We start from the raw sequence: 20,287 nt of genomic DNA, 5'->3' as shown, positions 1-20,287 counted from the left end.
ATATACACTACATACCATTTTATTGAATAGACAGTTTGAAGCATTTGTTTATTTATTTGTTTTTAAGAATTGTTTCCCATTTGCTTGTAATTTATCTAGTGTGATGCTTGGTTGTAATAATTTTGATACAAATAATTTTTGATGATTTTATCACAATTTTGCAATGTCTGGATGACATTTTGTTCGTCTTTCTGTAATGCTTTTAATATTTTACGTAAAATACTTTGAATTGTCTTATATATTAAATATATACTATTTTATGTATTATTACTATTTGTCAAATTGCTACATATAAGTGAATTGAGTGGAGTTCACTGCCCATAAAGTTGCTAGTATCTCCAATTTTTGCTCGCAAGTCAAAGCAAAGGCGTTGCTGTTTGAAATGTTTGAGTCGAGATTTGGACAAACAATTATGATAGTGCCACAATAATTTGTAACAGTATTTTGTTTGATTTGAAATCCATTATTTTCAGGTGATGCCACACACATTGTGTGCATGTACGAATCCATAATGGCGTTCACATATTCTTATGTGTGTGCGTGCGTTGCATTGGGGAGAGCAGGGATGCGTGGACAGGATGATCCATGTGAATGCTCTCTGTCATTACAGGGATCAAAATGTTCAAAGTCACAGACTTCCACTGACTCCACCCTCGAAAAAATAAATAAATGCTGGACCTGCACAACTGTCGGAAAAAAAGTAGCTTCATGATCAGCACATTACGCAAGAATGTACAACATGCACATTTAGGGACATAACAGCCTTCCTGCTATTTATGTTGAGTACATCTGTGAGAATGATGTAGACGCTTATTCTTGTTAAATTACTACATTACTCTACAGCAACTCATTGAAATGTAATCAGCGTATCTACTTTTATACTTCCAAGAAAGACATTTCTTTATCTGGCTCCTTTCTCTTTGGCCTCGCGCAGGAAAATAAAGACACAATGTCACAGCGCTCCATCCAGTGTCACTTTCCAGCTTCTAAAAATGACACATGTACTTAGAATTAGGTTGACCACATACATTTCAGGCTAAATTGTAATTTCAGCCTGTGCTGGGATGTTACATTCCTGTGTGTAATAGAGATGTGGTTTGTGGGCACTGGAGAGTAAACAACCTGTCCTGACTGGGATATTTGAGCTAATAACACTTTTGACGGTTGTGGTTTTGCTTCCATATTGTAAAGACATGTTGTGCCTTCTGTTTCAGTTCATTGTTGGCCCATTTTAGGCCATAATCTTTTACTAAATTTAACCTTTGGGAATCAAAACATAACCATCTAGATGACGTTCATTTGCTAAAAACAAACTGGTCAGTCATTTAGGATTTTATCATTGTCCTATTTAAGGCAAGCGCTTACTAAATTTAAAGACCTTTAGATTTGTTTCTACATACATTATACTTAAATGTTTGAAGATAATTGCTAAATTGCTAAAAATGTGCAGAGTGAAAACTATGTAGCACCATAAGCTCCATTGTGGAGATAAGGCATTCAACTTCTTTCTTTCAGATGGTCCACCATTGTGGCCGATTTAGAGCGCCTTGTTCGCAGTGAGTGTGTGCACAGCACAGAGAGAAGGGAAAAAGAAGAAAGATGTGAACCAAGTGTAAAAGAGAATGTATAAAGATACACATTTTTGTTTTTGTGTACATTTTTGTTTTAATTAGTATTTCTTTCATGACTCCCTGCGCCTTTTCAAGAAGCTCATTTTCCTAAAAAGAAATTTACATATTAAGTTCCTATCGAACTTTACCTTTCCTCTCAAAAGAGCCATTTTTGGCCAAATAAACTACAAAAAAAATATCTGTCTGGAGCAGCAAAACATTTGAGCATGAAAATTGCCTGCCTTTTATTAAATCAACTTTTTGACTATTTTGGCAATTTTGGGGATTTTTATTTTATGGTAATTTTTATGATTTATAATTTTTTTTTATAGCCTTTTTATATGCAATTCTGTGACATTTTTTTCCTGGTAATTTTCTGCTTTTTTTTTTTCCTTTTTGGACATTTTATGGTCACTTTTTGGACATTTTAAGTAGATTTTTAAAGCTTTTTCGACATAAAAATTTGGACTGACATTAAAAAAAATATTTAATTATTTTTTTTAAAACCAAAATCATTAGTTCATTTAAAGAATATTTTATCAATTAATCAATCATTAAAGTTTTAAAGTGCTTCATAAATAAAGCTGATTTGAGTGGTAGCTTTAGAGCGCCTCGTTGTTGCAGTGGGATATAGTTCAGCCACGATTCATTTTCACAGATTTTTCAGAATCTTGTATATTTGACTATTTTTTTTAACCACTCAAATTTGTCTGGGTTGCTAACACTTTTTTATTTTTTATTTTTTTCCCCAGTTTGTAAAATTTAGAATACATTTATTTTCGCTTTACGGGGACACCAAGATGAGATCAATTTGCTGAAAACAAAACAGGTTGTAGTCATTTTAAATCACAAGTTGTACTGCGCAGTGTTGATTCTCGTGGCTATAAACATGGTCGTTGTTGTTGCTAATTGCATTTTTTTAAAATAGACACAGGCAAGAGGTCAAAACCATCTTGGGCTGCCTCTTCAATTACAGCCTTCAGAAAACATGAGGCCAACAGATGTTCACTATGTTGGAAAATTATATCTGCTGCAAGGAATAGACTATGTGTTTATGTGCTTGTTGCTGCGTTAATGCTTCCTTACAGTAAAGGCAACAGGAAGGTGTCAGTGGTGTGAAAGCGTGTTTTCTCTCTTCTCTGATTACTGCTGTTTTGGCAGCTGACGCCCGGTAATGGAGACATGGCTGTCAGGGAAATTTGTAGCTGTCTGCTGTAGCACTGCTCTTCATTCCAATCAGCAGCTGTCAAGGCAGCCAGGGTCGTTATTAATGACGGCCACTAACTGCCTCACAAATTCTCGACGCTATTTGAGAGCCAGCGTGAAATAAGGTTACACTCGCCTGGTGTGCTGCAGGGGCTTTAGTGCCTTCATCTCAGATATCAAACAGCTCCACTTCTGAAGCTTCTCTCTGGAGTTTGGGATTTTAGAACAATGATTAGAAAGATTGGTCATCGGGAAAAAGAACAGTCGGCTCAACAGAAAGTTTTAATGTGAGACAAATTGGTTGGGCACCGACCACTTAGGTAGGCTCCATACCGGGGAAAAACAAGACTCACTTTTACTTTGTGATGTTTGTTTGTTTTTTTACCCCCGCACTTCCAATTTATACTCCAACTGCACATCTTTAGTTTAGTGGACACTGAGATCAGAAGTTGTTAGGCAGAATATGCAAGGTGAAATCATATGTGCCCTTAGCCCTGGCCCATCACGTTTTAATTATTATAGAAGGGCATAATAATTTATGAATTGATTAAAAGGGAAGTAAAAAAAATAAATCTGGTCCAAACACACCATTCTAATTAATATGGCATTTACGGAATATGAATTAAGCAGCAAAAGCCACCCGTTATTACTCCTCTCAGGGGGCGGCCATTTTGCCACTTGATTGAAAATGACATCACAGTTGCTCAGGGTTCAAGCAACGACTAGTCACTGCTTACCTGTTTCCAGAGTTTGGTCATGTGAAATTTTCAAGCTCACCGGCTCTGACATTTTAAGGTAACTTCTAAAGCTTTTTTGAACATAAAAATTTGGACTCTAACATTAAAAAATAAAATAAATAAATAAATAAATAAATAAATATATATATATATATATATATATATATATATATATATATATATTTACAAAATCATAGGTTCATTTAAATAATATTTTATCTAAAAAATACAAATATGTATTATCTTAAACTATATATATATATATATATATATATATATATATATATATATATATATATATATATATATATATATATATATATATATATATATAAAAAAATAACAATAATAATAATAATTTCTACAGTGAGCCACAGGAGAGATCTTGTGGGACCCATTTTCCCTCAATATAAATACAGGTTAGCATTTGACAGGATGATATCATCAAATTTCCCTCTTCACAGCATTGAGGCAACCAGGGCAGAAACGTTTGTCAGCTGTTACACGAGCACAAACGTGGCCACCAGCTGCCATATAAATCACTCACTCCCAAAATGCTTTGCCGCCGCTCTGCGGGTGAACCGAGCAGTGGCTCAGGGCGAGTAAGTCTTGACACCCAGAAGGTGACACCCCTTCCGAACTGCCTGCCAGGCAAAAGCAGTAAACTTCTCCAGCGGCCACGTTTGGTAAAGCCTGCTGCACCCTTCTTCCCTCAGCGCCGTGGGCCAAACAGTGCGGTGCGGCGCCGCCCAGAAACACACAAAAGAATTCCGCCACAAGCTAACTCTCTCTCGGCTGTGTTGGCTCACAAGGGTTTCCTCCTATCTTTCATCTGCCAGATTACTTATCCGCCCTTTTAGGTTGATGAGCTGCTCCACAAAGAAGATTGATGCTGTTGGCTGTTATGCTCCTTGTAAAAAGGGAGGAAAGATTCCTGTTCTGTGACAGCAAGCAATTACGTCTTAAAGAGGTGTAACAAGCTACTGGATTATCCTTGTCAGGGGTCAGATCAAGAGCAGCGTGCCTGCTATTTGTGAGTTGCAAAGGAAGGAAAGACAGACTTGAGGTGTTTGTATTGTGTGGAATTCTTATCGAAGAAATCTTGGGCCTGAGAGGTGTTAGTTTAACCCTCATAGGACCGCTCCTTCCATACCTCCTCAGTCCGCCAAAGAACGCTCACACCTGCAGCAGTTCACGTCGGTGCAGCCAACTTGTGGGAAGCCACCTCCTGCAAGCACATGCAACTATCTGAGAAATGAAAGAGCCAAAGAAAAAAATGGTGATAGTAATAATAGTTATGATGATAGTCTGTTGTATGAAGCGGTGGCGCCATTCGGCCCCACGGCTGTGTGCGCTTCATTAAAGTAGACCTGTTCAAGCCACATTCCGCCGCATGCTAAGCTGTTAGCGGCTGAGCGGGTACATGGGATGCGGTTGGTGTCAATCAGCAGCTCTACCAAAGAGGACATGATGTCATAAGTGATTGCTTGCAGGTGACTGGTTCACATGTAGCTTGTTTGTCAGTGTGGATTTAGTGTGAATTATGAAGCTCCTAATCAGCAACGGTTTTGTGGAGGGATGCACACTCAGAATAATAATCATTCACAATCATTCACTGCCAGTCATTATAGAAAATTTTTACATTTCCAATACTCACGTGATATTCCATTCAATAATTATATATAAACTGAATCTACCAAATAACAGAATAGACTCCCTACTTTTTGTCCCGTCCCGTTCTTTTATAATTGACAGCAGAAAAATGTAGGTTTGCCAAAATACAGCCATTTCTCCCATGGACTCTGAAACTGTGTTTATTTCCTATAAAATGGGGCAATGATGTCATCTACCGGTGGTTGGGCATCAGTAAAGTTGTTTCCAAGTTTGATATTTACAGTGGAGCATGCTCAGATTCGCCCCCATTTAGCACCGCTCTAAAAAATACAATTGACAAGTATACTTGTCAAAGGCAGTGAATGAGCTAACAACAACAACAACAATAATAATAATAATAATAATACAGTAATTTCATCATAATTCATAAAATTGACTTAAAATTAAAAAGATGTACTGTAAAAAATGAGTGTGATATTGATTTGTGAGGTAATTATTCTGCCACTAGATGGCATAATTGCATTTGTAAGACGGTGACAGCTCAGTGCATTTTTCTTTTCATATTAAGAGCTATCTAATGTTTAACATGAAGTAACTTGTGGAATTCTGCACATTTTTAAAATTGTAAAATATAACTTGACCAGTCTCCACAAATATATGCATTATTATTAAATTTTGACGTCTGATGCAATTAATCGCACGTTTGAAGAACTTTAAATTAACTCAAAATTAACACACTAATATTGACACCCCCGAATATATATACACAACATACACAGGAAAAAAATATATTTGAAAATAAGTAAATGCTACTAAATTCTTAGGGGAACAAGTTGCAATGCTAGTCAAGGTCAATCATGATTTTGTTGATTCACATGTAGCTTGTTTGCTTACAGTATGGATTTAGTGTGAGATAAGAAGCTAAACAGACATCACGTCGTGCTTTGGTTCACACTTTCCCTTTTTCTACGTCACCACTACGCAAAGATATGAAAGCTCGTCATTGACGCGGGAATGTCATAATATGTGTTAAAACTGAATTCACGCGCGGGAGGTGCTACATCGGGCTGTTTTCTTTACAAGCAAGCATTGAATGTGGCGTGCGCATGGCAAGAATCTCCACATGATATGTTGACATTGTGTTGTGCACACTTCACAATCACACCACTGGCATGTGATCATGAGACTTATTTTTCATTCACACCACAGTCCAAAAGAATGAAACATGAAAACATCCAGACAGAAAGCGTTTTACCACAACATATTTTCATGCTATAACATTGTTTACATATGGTAATGTTCTTACATACCAATTTACAGGACTGATAATTCCGTTGAGTTCATTTCATTAAACAGAAAATCCCTTTGTTGGAATTTTTGCTTTTTCCAAACTGCCGGAGTAGCTCTTACAAATAATGGAAATAACCAGCCTAAAGATATGTGAAGCTCAGTGAATTTAAATGATGTCAGTTTTACCACGAACCATTTCTCAGAGAAAAGCTTTTAATTATGTTTCTGATTAAAAGATTGTGAACATGTTTTAGTTGGACAACCAAATCTTGAGTCTAATATGCTTTGTATTAGTTACACAACTAACCGCTGTGTTCTTGGTCACAGAGTCAATGTGTTTTTAAGTATTATCAATTACCCTGGAAACAATGCTGTCATGTTTAGCTTCAGTCATTTCCATCTATCATACACAATTACCTTGTGTAGTTTGTATAAACAGCAGTGAGAGGTCTATTAACAGACTCATTGTGTTCTCTTTAGAGCAAATATAAGCAAGCAACGCCAGCATCTGTTGAATCCATCAAAATGGCAAACCTTTCCTCCAAGTCAAATGAAACATGATGAAGAGTAATAAAGTGACACAACATTACAAGTTCACGTTTCACGTGTTGCGCTGCCACAGAGCGGGACGCGCTTGGTCAACCGCAAGTACCGTTATTCATGTATGCTCTATAAACTGAACACGCACTGGGTTTCATCTGTGGGCAGACAAAAAAATATCAAGTTGTTGAATTTACTCTCTCAGTCTTGTATCGGTTTATTCATCGATACTCATCAGCAGACACAAAATGAAAAATGATTTACTGTACAACACGTTGTAGTCATTTGCTGTGCCTCTTTTTTCTATCTTTCTTTCTATTTAAATCTTGGATCAAGTTTATTTAATCCGAGAAATAAAACCCTGATACACACTCTTTTGTTCTTCACCCACAGTTTCATGGTACAAAAAAAAACATAAAAACTATATATTCCAATATAGCATTTTCCTTAAAATTGCATGAAATTAATGTCAATTTTCTAATGTCTACTTTCTAATTCCTGATTAATAAAACGGCCACAAGAGATCAGCTAATACAGGTACCTGCCATCGTTACGAGTACTGATACCTTGAAATAAGGCCAGTTAGCAGCCCAATACTGATACCTGGTATAGATACTTGCCCATCCCTAAGTCTAACTTTCACCTTTGGTCCCCACTCCCAGTTACATATAAATTTCAATTTCAAATTGGCAAAATGAAAATACAGATATGACACGTGTACAATGGGCAAGTACTGATATCAGGTATCGGTATCAGTGCCGATACCAGCCTTACTTTAAGGTATTGCTATGCGTGTGTGGTCATTTTATAGTTGGGAACGAAACGCACTTTTATTTTAATTATCTGTCATTGCTCTTTTGGAAAATTTAATGTATCAAAAGTACTAGTTACAAGTGGTATCGGTGCTTGGTAACGCTATCAGTGAGCATAGTACTGGTATACTGGTAATAGTCTGGAAAAAAAGCGGTATCACACATCCTAGTAACAAAGTACTGTATTGGGAAGCCGGGCCATTGGAATTGAAATTGGGAAAAAATCTTCTGGAATTTACACAATGTTTTGAAGTGCGTCTTTAGAAATTGATATCCATATTTAATTTAACTCATTTATAAAAACAGACAAAGTAGTAAAGAATAGAAAACATCAAAAAGTACATGAACAGCATGTAGCCTCTTGGAATTACAGTTTTATCACCCCGTGATTTGCTTATTTCCGTGTTGAGAGCCACTTATTAAAATTAAGAGCTTGAGGAAAAGTCTTATTTCTTCTGTCTTCCTTTTCTCGACTTTTTCTGCCAATTCTCTGTGGCCTACGTAGACTAAATTGCCTTGTGAATAAGTGCCAGATCTTAAAATCAATAGTAAAATCAACACGACTCTGGAATGGGAATAATATGGCTGCTAATATGGCCCCGACTGCTCGTTAAAAGTGTGGATGTGATTAACCTTATTACAAGTGAGTCATTTCACGGATTACATCACATTATTACGTCTCACCATTTAAGGCTCGCACCTGAAAACCTTTTAGGACTTGGCATGACTATGACGGACATCTTGTGAGAGGCTGTTGTTTAGAGTTGGGAAACACACTTGTGTGTCAAACATGCACTCTGCTCACACGTACAAAGAGACGACTAAAACAATGAAAGGAAGCCATGGAAATGAACAATTTAATGGCTGAGCTATTAGCGTCGCTTTGGCTGGCAATGTTAAAGATGGATCGCTTATCTGACTTTAATAGCTGGCACAGCAGCATTAGTGCTGAGCTGAAGCGAGGAGAAGAACAATACGGCACATTAGAGGGCCAGCCAGCACATGCCAGAAACTGCTCCAGACTCCTAATTAGCATTCATTAACAGTAAGGGAAAGAGCGATTATGCTCTTTAAGTAGTGCATTAGCTCATGTTGCCGTTTCCGCGTGTCAGCAGATTTAAATAGGGAGATTGTGCTGCCACATCAGGGAGACTACTTTGTGCTGACTGCGAGGTTATTGCTGCTGTTTGCGATGACCTTAAAATACAACGCCGCGCTTTGTTTACACGGTTTATTACTGCTAACAAGGCCTCAGGCTGAGGCGAGCAGGACTGTCTGCTCCTGTTGCCGCAGCCTCTCAGACCCATGTGTTGTCACATCTATAGCAAGATAGTGTATATAAAAAGTAGAGATGGGCGAGTACCGATACTAGGTATCAGTATCGGTGCTGATACCAGCCTTATTTTATGGTATCGGTATCGTGACGGTGAATAGAAAATTGCCATTAATTTCATCCAATTTTAAGGAAAATACTATATTGCGTTCTCCCCGTGCCCGCGTGGGTCTTCTCCGGGTACTCCGGTCTCCTCCCACATTCCAAAGACATGCATGGCAGGTTAATTGGGCACTCCAAATTGTCCCTAAGTGTGATTGTGAGTGTGGATGGTTGTTCATCTCTGTGTGCCCTGCGATTGGCTGACAACCAGTCCAGGGTGTCCCATGCCTACTGCCCAAAGCCAGCTGAGATAGGTTCCAGCACCCCCCACGACCCTTGTGAGGAATAAGCGGTCAAGAAAATAGATGGATGGATGGATGGACTATATTGGGATTTATAGGTTTTTATTTAAAATCATTCATTTTCATGTCATTTTTTTTGGGGGGGTTATGTAATACTGGTATCAGTATATGGTATCGCATCGTGACTACTCAAGAGTTGAGTTTCGATATAGGTCCGAAAAAAAAGTGATATAAAAAAAATCCCTAATAAAAAGTCTACACACCCCTTTTCAAATGCCAAGTTTTTAGAACATAAGCAATTAGACTAAGTAATTTTATTTATTTTTTTTAAACTGGTTCCACCATTAATGTGACTTACAATATGTATGACTCAATTGAAAAATAATTTTGGGGTAACATGGTTTTGGAAGCACCATGCTTCGGGCTGTTTTACTTCAGCTGGAAATATCTACCTTCGTCAAAGGTTACAGGATTTATGAACAGTTTGATATGTAATTCAGTGTTTGCAAAAAAAAAAAAAAAAAACCTTCAAAAAAATATATATGAGAGCAGTTGAACTTCATTTAGGGTCAATTAAAGGTATTTTAAATCACAGGTGTCAAACTTGTGGCCCGGGGGCCAGATCCGGCACATCGCACCATTTAACATGGCCCGCAAAAGCAAATCATGTGCGTCAAATTCATGTTTTTTGTGTTTTTTTTTGTTTTTGCTAAAAATACCAACATTGCAAGTCGCTTTAACCTTTGAAATTTTGTTACTAGATCACACACTTCATTAGCTTTCATTAGCTATCCACCAAGGTGAACATACATTCCACTGAGGGGAAAAAATAACTACGGCCCACAACAAAAATTAAGTTTGACACCCCTTCTCTAATTGATGGCAGGTTTGTTATGACCCCCATTTAACATGAGTTTAAATTTCATTGTTTAATTCTCAACACAGCCTCAGTTACAAAAGGGTGTGCACAGTTATGCAACCACATTATCTCGGTTGTTTGGCATCATTTTTTTTCATATCACAAAAACCTGGCATTTGAATGGGGTAGTGTAGACTTTTTATATCCAGATAGCTAGCTAGCTAGCTAGCTAGTTTTAATTTTTAATTTTAATTTTGTGGGTGTAAGTAACCCTACATTGATGCAACTGCATCTACAATAAAAAAAAAAGAAAGTATATTGTATTGATAACGGATACTCGAAAACCACTAACATTACTGTATTTGTAAAGGTAGACTTTTTATGTGCCTAAGACAGGGAATTCCAGTTGTTTTTGTAGTCTTAATTATTTGAAAACAAATAGTTGCCATCATAATTATCATCTTCCATCATGTGAAGTAAAATATTGACATCAAGTATTCAGCTGTTCACCGTCGCCAAGTCAGCTCAATGAGCGCCGGCAGCCAAGAGAGTGACCGCAGGAAATCTCAAGTCTAACAATAACTTCCTCGTGAAGAATAATGAAAAAAAAAGAAAAAAAGAAAAAACAGGTGATAAAAGAAATGTCGGTGGACTCAAAGGAAGTAAGCGAGGCAAACGTAAGCAGGAATTGCCTTGCTTCCTCTTTTATTATCTTTATTGTTGTTACTGGAGCAGGCAGTCAAGGTTCACTAACAGAGCGCCCTTAACCGCCTATCCTTTCTCACACACACGCTTTTACCTCACACCAACCCTGTGTGCTCAGCTAATATTGACTCTGCTGACTTACACTGCCTCTATTGAGTCAAACACAGAAGTGTTTGGCTAGAATTAGAACATCATTGAGATAACAGCCGTGGAGCTGCCCAGGCTGAGGGCGAGGTGCTAATGGAAAGCAGAGCAGGGGAGCTACAGCCACTAAGTCACCACATGAAATAAAAAATAAATAAATAAATAAATAACTATTGCCATAAATCGATTAAAATCAGTCTTTTAAATTGCACATAAATACCTAACTCTAACTTTGTTTGTGTTTTTAATTGTTGGATAATACACCCAGAGTAAATCAATTGAAAACAAAACAGCAGCCATATGCTCAGATCTTGGGAGTTTGATGGTAGCGACATTTAATTCACAGGAGAAGAAGAGAAAACTGGGTTGGATGGTGGGGAAAAAAAAAGGGGCGGGGGTGTGTTCTGGACAGACATTTCATGCTATATAGCGTCAAGAAATCAATAAGGTTACTCTTTAGCCTACTAAAGCATAATGTTCACTTTCACTTGTAGAGCACTTTTCTACCTTTAAGATACTCAAAGCATCTTCTCATTCACCTACTGATGACGCAGCGTCACGGCCACAGGTGCCCAAGATCAAACCCACAAATTTTGAATTGGGAGAGGACCACTCTACCATCTGAGCCATGCTAGCTAAGCCAATTTTCTTTTTAACAATACAGGAAGTCATCGAGTTGCGTTCCTATGCTAGCGATGTTACCCAAATTTCGACTTAAGTCAAATTTCCCTATTAAAGTCAATATTTACATCAAAATAATTTGCATAACAAAAATCTAAAATACATTGAATAAAAAAAATAAAATAAAAAAAAATAAGATGCTGTACGACTCTCCGACTGAATCCCATGTCTTTAGCTGATGTTCGTCGGTGTCTCTTCTTTCTGCGATATTTTTATGATGTTTAGCTTCGTTTCCATGGTAATTGCCTTTCTTTTGGTTGGACCAACATTGATAGAAGATGTAGCTTTCTTCTTCTGTGGGGCAATGATGTGGAAAAAAAGAAGGCGGAAAAGCCAAAGATACTCCCACAAGTGCACAAGCGCTCGCTAGCACTAGCTAAGGGCTAAATAGCGGACAAGGAGCTGAAATGGCGGACGGGACCAAAATGGCGGACCGAGAATAACCGTTGTAAAGTCAAAAGGCCTTAGGTCTTAGAGTGTGGTTTAACTCAAGGACTCCCTGTATCTAAAAATAAGGCAACAAAAAGTGGAGACACCAAACTCAGCACGCTGATTAATTTGTGCACATAAACATACTGACTGATTGACTGTCAACAAAAACCGGTTCAAGTCAACAAAAACCAGTTCAAGCAGACTAAAACTGGCTCTGTCTTTTTGTGGTTTGTGTGTCTTCAGTGAAAACAAAGAACAGTGAAAGTCGCCCCTGTGTGCAAAAGCGTCGTTAATCTCAGCTCTTATGAAATTCTTATCTTACAGCAGCGACTCACGTCAACTGCCCTTGGCAGACATAAAACACACAACCAGAACGCTCATTTTTGCATATTTAGTTCTTCTACGGGATTTAAAAAAAAAAAAAAAAAAAAAAAAAGAGAGAGAGTTTATGATATTGCTAGCAAATTTACCGCCAAAGCTTCTTTTCCTTCCTGTCTGGCTACTGTTAATTGCGCCTGCAGTTAGTTTGCCGTCGACACTCGTCAGATTTTATAGGCTGCGTATGCAAACTTGGCTCCTCTGGTGGGCCGTTTTTAAATGCCCCAGCTTCCTCATTTGAAAACATAAATATCTAATACAACCTCGCCTTCCAAACTACCAGTTATTTCATGGGAAATGTGTTTGGCAAGTACTGCTGATGTGAAAGAAAATGCCCAAAACAGAATTCAATGCAGTCATGGAAGATTTGAATGCAAGCTTGTTACCCTTAAGCTGGAAATGGAAGTTGTGTGAAAGGACACAAGACTACCCCCATCAAAAAGCTTTAAAAGTTAGTAATGTGTATCATTACACAGCCATGAATTGTGCACAGGGGCTAGATTTTCCGACTCAGTGCCACGTCACGGCGTCCGTGTAAGTGCGTTGAACTGATGCATCTTGTTGAGTGGTGGCCTCCCAGGCAGCAAACGAGCGCATCTGCAACCGCACGGCGAAAGGCTGGTGGCAGTGAAGCAGTCTTTGCAGCTTACGTGGTTTAGCTTGATCCCTTACAGGCACTCGGAATGTTTTGAATGGCCCTGGGTTATGTATTCACTGGGTCATGTAAGTTAAACGAGCCAAGCGTAGTGTAAATAGAAAAGAGGCAGCGAGCGGTAGAGACAAGGATGCAAATGCAGTCTGTGGTGGTGTCGACTCGGGAGGGATGACAAAGACGTGTCAGCGTTTTCCCACATTTGACTTTCAAATAAGCCTCAACTGACTGCGAAGGCCAACGAACTCATTTATTTAGTCAAAGATTCTATAATCAGTAACTCTTTAAAGCCGAAGGATTTGCATCTATTTCTAAACACTTATTGTTTCTCAAACTTTAGATGCAAAAATAGGAAAAGCAATAATGTCACGGCATCAATGCACGTGCTTAAACGTCCAATCAGATTATTCATCCGTTATTTGGCACTGTCAAGTCATTTATTCCGATTAGAATGAATATGAAAAACTAGACTAAGTGCAATTTCTGGAGAAATTGTGTGGGAATGCTGAAAGCTGAATGCCAATTGCTGAATGCTAAGCTGAATGCTTATGAAGTAAATCGAATGATAAATTATGTGAAAATTACATAGTTTTAATTGAAGTTGAAAGATACATGAATAAAAAGAACTGAGCAGTATCACAGAGCTGGTAATGATGATCAGTTGTATGTATGGAAGAGGGCGTGGAAAGTGGGACTTCAATGTCAGTCCCATTGAAAATGAACGGGGAAAAGGTGATATTTAATGTCAAATTGTGCGAGTACTGTAAGTAACGTGGAATCAGACTATATATGCCCCGGAATGTGTGAATTTTTGAAGCAAGCAACGGTGTGAATTGGAAGTATTATGTGGGAGTTGTTTTTCGGCAAAAAACTTTGCTCAAATGCATCGTCACGTCATTGTTTACGAACTTTAAAATGGCGGTGTCTTACCAAAAGTGTCAAAACTATCACAACTACTCTGCTAAAGATGAACTCGTTCTTTTGTGCTCACAGTGGGGAATCCTGGCATTTTACTGCTTCCACAGACAATTTGATGTTGGATATTTGAGGTGGAACACAGTCAACCATAAGTCCGATGAACAAAAAGAGGGGGGGAAAAAAAAAGAACCGGCAGGGTGGCTGTGTTTGTCTGCTTATAGTATTGAGGACGAAAGAGGGGAGTGGCGTTGTCTGTTCTCCATTTGAATACACTCGGTTCCTGTTCAAACACGGAGGATGCTAGCCAAACAAGCTTATTCAAGGGGGTTCTGTGTGGACCGTGTTAGCTCAGCAAATCCAGCTCCACAAACACGCTTCAAAGGATTCCGCCATCTCCACGCAGCGCTTGATGTGCGTATTGATCACGCAGCGGCCTGGGAGAAACAAGGCCGCTCTGGTCCTTTCTAGCTCAGATCGAGGAGATAACAGCAAAAACACGCCATCTGTGATTTGGCGGCATGAGCGTTTTCTGGCCAGTGGGTGGATGTGATTAGTAGCGAAAGACAAGAGAACGGCAAATTGTATCAGTCGCTATGAGGACGACAGGCTGCTGAGGTTTGTGTCAGCCACAACGTAAGAACAAAATACATTGCGACCGCTGAAAACAGAATCTTTACATTCCATTTAATTATGCAATTAATCAAGTACAATATTATAGAGTGCAACTTTTATTGTTGGAAAAACACATTACAAAAATATTTGCTTTTTTTTTTTTTTTTTTGGGAGGGGGGGGGCTTGCATTAATTTCAACCTCAAACACCAATGTTGTTTATTAGTTGTTTTTTTTGTTTTGTTTTTTCAAATCCAAACAATCCGAACATATTGTATTCGATCTTCACTAGTGTTCTACTGTTTCTTAAAACAGTTTGAGCTTAGTCTTCGGGCTAGGTTTTTAACACTTTTCCTGCATTAACAGAAATCCCAACTAGTACTGCCATCAACGTTAATTGACGTCAACTGTATATTTTTTCTCCCTCCAATGGGCAGCGCAACATCTTGGGCAGCTCTGGTTTTATGAATGACCCGTAAAAAACAACAACCACTAACTACGGCCAGCCGATGGCAGCATTGTAACTCTTTTCAATGCAATAATGACATGATAATGTGACGTTTTCAGGATGTCGTGGCTCGTGATTAATCAAAGCATGTGTCACATTAAATCTAATTCACAGAGCAAAAGTCACTGTTGTGCAGAAAAATTTATCTTTCGCAAAAAGCTTGTTTTTTTTCTCATTTTTTCAATTACCTACTTTCAAATGGTGATTACTAAAAAACGGAATAAGGTAGAATCATACTTTTTTTCTAACGTGAGAATGGAATCCAATCTTTCATAAGGTATCCACCATGTTTACATCGTCATAGCACGCAACATTCTGTTTGCCTTGAAAGATGAGTGAAAATGCTTGAAATTGGCTGCCACTCTAATGGTTGCCTTTTTGGATAACGTTCGGCAATAAAAGAAATTCAAATCAAGCCTTTTCCATGAAGGGAACAAGTGTACCGTGTTTGAGGTGCTTCCAGGAGCCACAGTCCAAGAAAAGGCAACACTTCCAGAATCACACAGAGGACTTGTAAGCTCCACAAAGACAAACAAAAGACTGTTCCTCTCCCAGCCTGCACCCACCGCCCTGCTCCTGTCTCACACTGAGCTCATCAGTCACAATGATTTCTCTGCCAGCTGTCCCGGTGTTTGCTTAAACTGGCCTCACAGGCAGCTTGAACCTCTTTTCATTTTTTTTTTTCCTTCACCATTATCAGGCATGGGCTGCGTCGTTGCCATCCGGGGAGCCGGATACAGATTTATACGCTCCTCAGGTGATGTTCGAATGCAAATGTTCAATGGGCATTAATCAAGTGGATAAACACGCCGTGAAAATAACTCGCTCGGTGAATTACGCGACACCCTGGAGTAGGCATTCCGTGTTTTTTCTCCGGTCCCGTTCGCCAGAATTCTAATCTCGGCCGTGCACATGGATGCTGTAATCTCAGCCTTTCTACGCATACCTGCTCTTGTGCGATAAAAGGTGCTGCCTTATTAGACTGAACGAACTTAACAACTTGGCCATGTCTAATGAATTAAGGAACAACTCCTTAATGCGCAGCCTGTAATTGCCGACCAATTACAAGTGCAATGTGCAAAGTAGTGGATAAGAGCAGCAGTGTGGAAGACTTTATTTTAAAAAGATGAGCCACTAATGTGTGTATTTAAAGCCCAAGTATGGGCCTTGGTGCACAGTGCTTTCATCTTGTAGGTACACTGGATATAAAAAGTCGACACAGCCCTGTTCAAATGCTAGGTTTTTGTGACATTAACAAAATAAGACCAAGATTAATCATTTCAAAACATTTTTCATTATCAATGTGACCTGTACCTTTCGAAAATATTTTTCAAAGTAGTAAATAATGTGGTTGCATAACTGGAATTAATAAGTCACATTGAAACTCATGTTAAAAGGAAGTCAACTCCCCAAAAAATATGTTCTATGCAGCCCCACTAGTCTAAATACAGTATTTTGGTTAATATTGCGTTAGTGGATTATGAGTTAAGCAACAAAATCCAGCAGTTTTTACCAGTATCAGAAGGCAGCCATTTTGTCACTGGCTGTCGAATCAAAATGGCATCACAGTTGCTCAGGTAACAACCAATCACAGCTCAGGTTCAGTAAACAGCTGAGCTGTGATTGGTGGTTGCCTGAGACCTGAGCAACTGCGATGTCATCTTCAGTCAACAGCAAGTGGCAAAATGGCCGCCCCCTGAGATAGATAAAATTGGCTGGATTTTGCTTCGTAACTCATATTCCACAAATGTAATATTAATCAGAATGTCATGTTTAGACTTGTGAGGTCACATATTCTTTCCAATAAATGTTTAAGGATGACTTCCCCTTTAAGGGAATCAGCACACACCAGACAGTCATTCAAAAAGATTAACTCCAAATAAAGTTTTATTACTGATAATAGGAAACATTCTACAGTTAGGAGAAAGGGAAAAAAATGTGAAAAGCCTAGGAGAACATCTTAACCTTATATGGTGTTTGCTGACTCTCATTATGAGTTTTAAAGTGATTGGTTAACTCTGAACACAGCCATTGCACATGTGTGTACTATATCTCAGTTGTTTATATTTTTACTTCACCTCTATAAAAAACAAAACAAAAAAACAACAACTGAGTTGTAAAATTTACATGTGACAATGTTATGAAATAATTTGCCTCAGTCTCACTTGTTTTCAATCACGAAAACCTGGAATTTGACCAGGGCTGTGTAGACTTTTTTATAACCACTGCATATGCTTTTTGTTATTCACGCTCATTCAGTCTTTTCTTTTTTCTTTTTTTTTTTGCTTTGAGGGAAGGAAGCTCACGTGACTTGAGAAAGTCAACTCCTGTCACATTCAGGCATTATTTAGTCATCATCCATTGGGCTGCTTCGTACAAGGGTGAGTGCGGCCTCCCCCACTCATTTCGTCAGCAAACTCCTTTCAATGCTGCTTAAATCATCTGCCAACTGCACGCAAAGCCGCAGCTTTAACTGGATGACATCAAGCACTTGTGATTTTTTTTTCTCCCTCCCCCTCCTCCTTCTGAGGGACCCATTGCGGTTACAATGAAAGTGAGTCAACGGAAATCCGTCATGGCATACTGTCACCACAGGAAGGACACCGCCAGCTAAAAGTGCAGCCAGTGTACACTCAGCTGACAACTGCGAGCACTTAGCCGACTGCCGAGAACAAAGAGGGTAAGGGGGCAAAAAAAAAAAAACTCAGCTAAATTTACTGCTTTATGATAGTGGCCTGCAATATTTTCAGAGATCCACTCACCCTGAAGAGAAATAAAGACCAGATCAGAAATACTTTTTTTTGTTTTAATTCATTGTGGGGCAATACAGCATTGCTGGTTTGCCCTCATTGGCCACCAGGGGGCAGTTTAATGCTGTCATACAGACCCAAACATGTAATGGGCACCACTACTCATGAATTTAGCCTGCTACAATATTTATCTAAGTACAAATTTGCCTTCTGAAAAGTATTTTCTTGTTAAATGGATCTTTTTGGTTCTTCAAGCTTTCAATTACTACTGAATTAAATGAACTTTTCTACAAGATTCAAATTTATTGCAATGTGCATGGAAATAAACTGCCAAATGACACCATTATGGTTAAGTAGTTTTCTTTTGAAAATGGTGTCAAGTAAATAAGCACCATATTAGCTTGTGTTAGCCTTGAAACATTAGCATGCTACAGATGGCATTTGATGCTAGCCTGAGACAACGGTTCACGCCACATTCATCCTGTAGACCACTAAAGTAAGGTATTGCCATGGCAACGACAGAGGCTCCCAAACAAGAGCCAGTGTACCATCAAAATTACCATAATACAATTATTCCGAACTGTTGCTTACATAATGCTGATGAACATTTTAAACCAGTTTACATGTCTGTTAACTTATTTTTTTGTTTACCTGCTAGCGTCTCTGCGGGCTTGTGACTCTTGACCTTTGCGTCTGTCAACAGCAGGAAGACGACGTGAGAGATTTTCATTCCTTTCGTATACTCTGCAACACAGCCTTAGCATGCGCAAAGGCGAAGGAGCGTGGGGTGAGCAAGCGCAGAAGAAGAAGAATTCCCTGGACGTTTGGAGACGGGCGGGATGACAATCGACTGTCTGTCAGCCCTCGTCTCCCGTCTCATATCTTTTGTAGAACATTCGGCTGGCAGGCAGCCACAGTTTTGACATATGACAAAGTAGACAGACCCCACTCAACCAATGCTTGGCTCTCACGCACTATTTGCACGCTTGCCACTAATTGACTTTCACTGTCGGGATTTCTTATCTCTGCCACTGATAGAAAGTGTCATCATCATGAATTCTAGTGCGGTTGTGGTTCTTGCTCCAGCAACTCCTTTTAAATCAGCATCCATTAACTTCTTAAAATAATACTGATGAAAGCGCCACCATGTCTTGACAGCTAAATTTAGCTAATCAGAATGACTTAAATTGTTAAGTCGAGGATGGTCGGAAGTCGGACTTTTCCGAGTTCAAAACAGGAAGTGTATACGGGAACGCCCCCTTGAACTCGGAAATTTCACTTGTGAAGTCGGAAAAAAAAAGGACCCCGACTTCACCGACTGTCACTCTGAATGGCAAAACACAATTTAATCCAGTATAAAACTAGATAGCTTTCTTAATTCATAAATATTCGACATAACACCACTTAAGACAACGTTCGTGACAGTATGCCGCTATCTCCTTGCTTGAAATTAGACGGTGGATTACTGAACTGTATGAAATGCTTATGAAATAAGATAAAAACAAAAAATGAAGCAAAATTGCGAGCAGGTAAGTTTGCTGGAGGTCAAAATTTGTTTTGAGGACCAAAGTAAAAAAACAAAAACAATTTACCGCATTTTGGTTGTTTACTTTCGCCAAGCGGGCTCTTCCTGTTTCTGTCGCTCACATTGTTGTTTTGGTTTCTTTCCACAGCAGCCTGGTACTTTTATTATGAAAACCTATTAGCTATTTTTTATAGCCCTTGTCTACTCTACATTAGAGCAAGCGCAAGGCGTCTCAACACTCACCTACAAGCTATACACGCGACACCCCCCATTTCTTCTTCGTTGGTGAGTTTGGCCTCGATAGTCTTCTTCTCGTACTATATAAGTGTGTTATCCGCATGTGTGCAATCCATTGCCCCAAAGAGGCCAAGACATGCACAGCTGGAACAAAAGGCAAAAGGGTTGGGTTGTTCGTACAAAGCCAGGTTGTGCGTTAAAAAAGGAGCATCGTGAAAGGGAACTTGCGTTGACAACCATAAAACAATAAAACCTCCATATCATTTTTCCCCTTTTAACGTACACGCAAGCTTCTATGCCACGATGTATTTTCTGAGATTGGTACTTGCATTAAAAATTGATCACCACTTATCTAAGTAAATAGAATTGAAAGTGGACGTGTAACAAAACAGTATTTTATGA

General features: G+C 38.8%; 1 long non-coding RNA gene across 1 annotated transcript in view; it reads right to left on the bottom strand.

The window, feature by feature from the left end:
- LOC144016078 (uncharacterized) overlaps positions 1-19,902 on the bottom strand; it is a 71,512-nt gene extending 51,610 nt beyond the window's left edge. Inside the window, exons 1-3 of the long non-coding RNA XR_013282840.1 lie at positions 19,716-19,902; positions 18,775-18,879; positions 4,707-4,801 (exon numbers count right to left, since the gene is read on the bottom strand). This is a non-coding gene — a long non-coding RNA (uncharacterized LOC144016078). The remainder of the gene's footprint in view (positions 1-4,706; positions 4,802-18,774; positions 18,880-19,715) is intronic.
- Between the last annotated feature and the right edge of the window lie 385 nt (positions 19,903-20,287).

The sequence above is a fragment of the Festucalex cinctus genome, chromosome 3 (genome assembly GCF_051991245.1).
Source record: "Festucalex cinctus isolate MCC-2025b chromosome 3, RoL_Fcin_1.0, whole genome shotgun sequence".
NCBI classification, from domain to species: Eukaryota; Metazoa; Chordata; class Actinopteri; order Syngnathiformes; family Syngnathidae; genus Festucalex; species Festucalex cinctus.
Note: the sequence above shows the minus strand (reverse complement) of the source record. Positions and strands in the feature narration are given on the sequence as shown.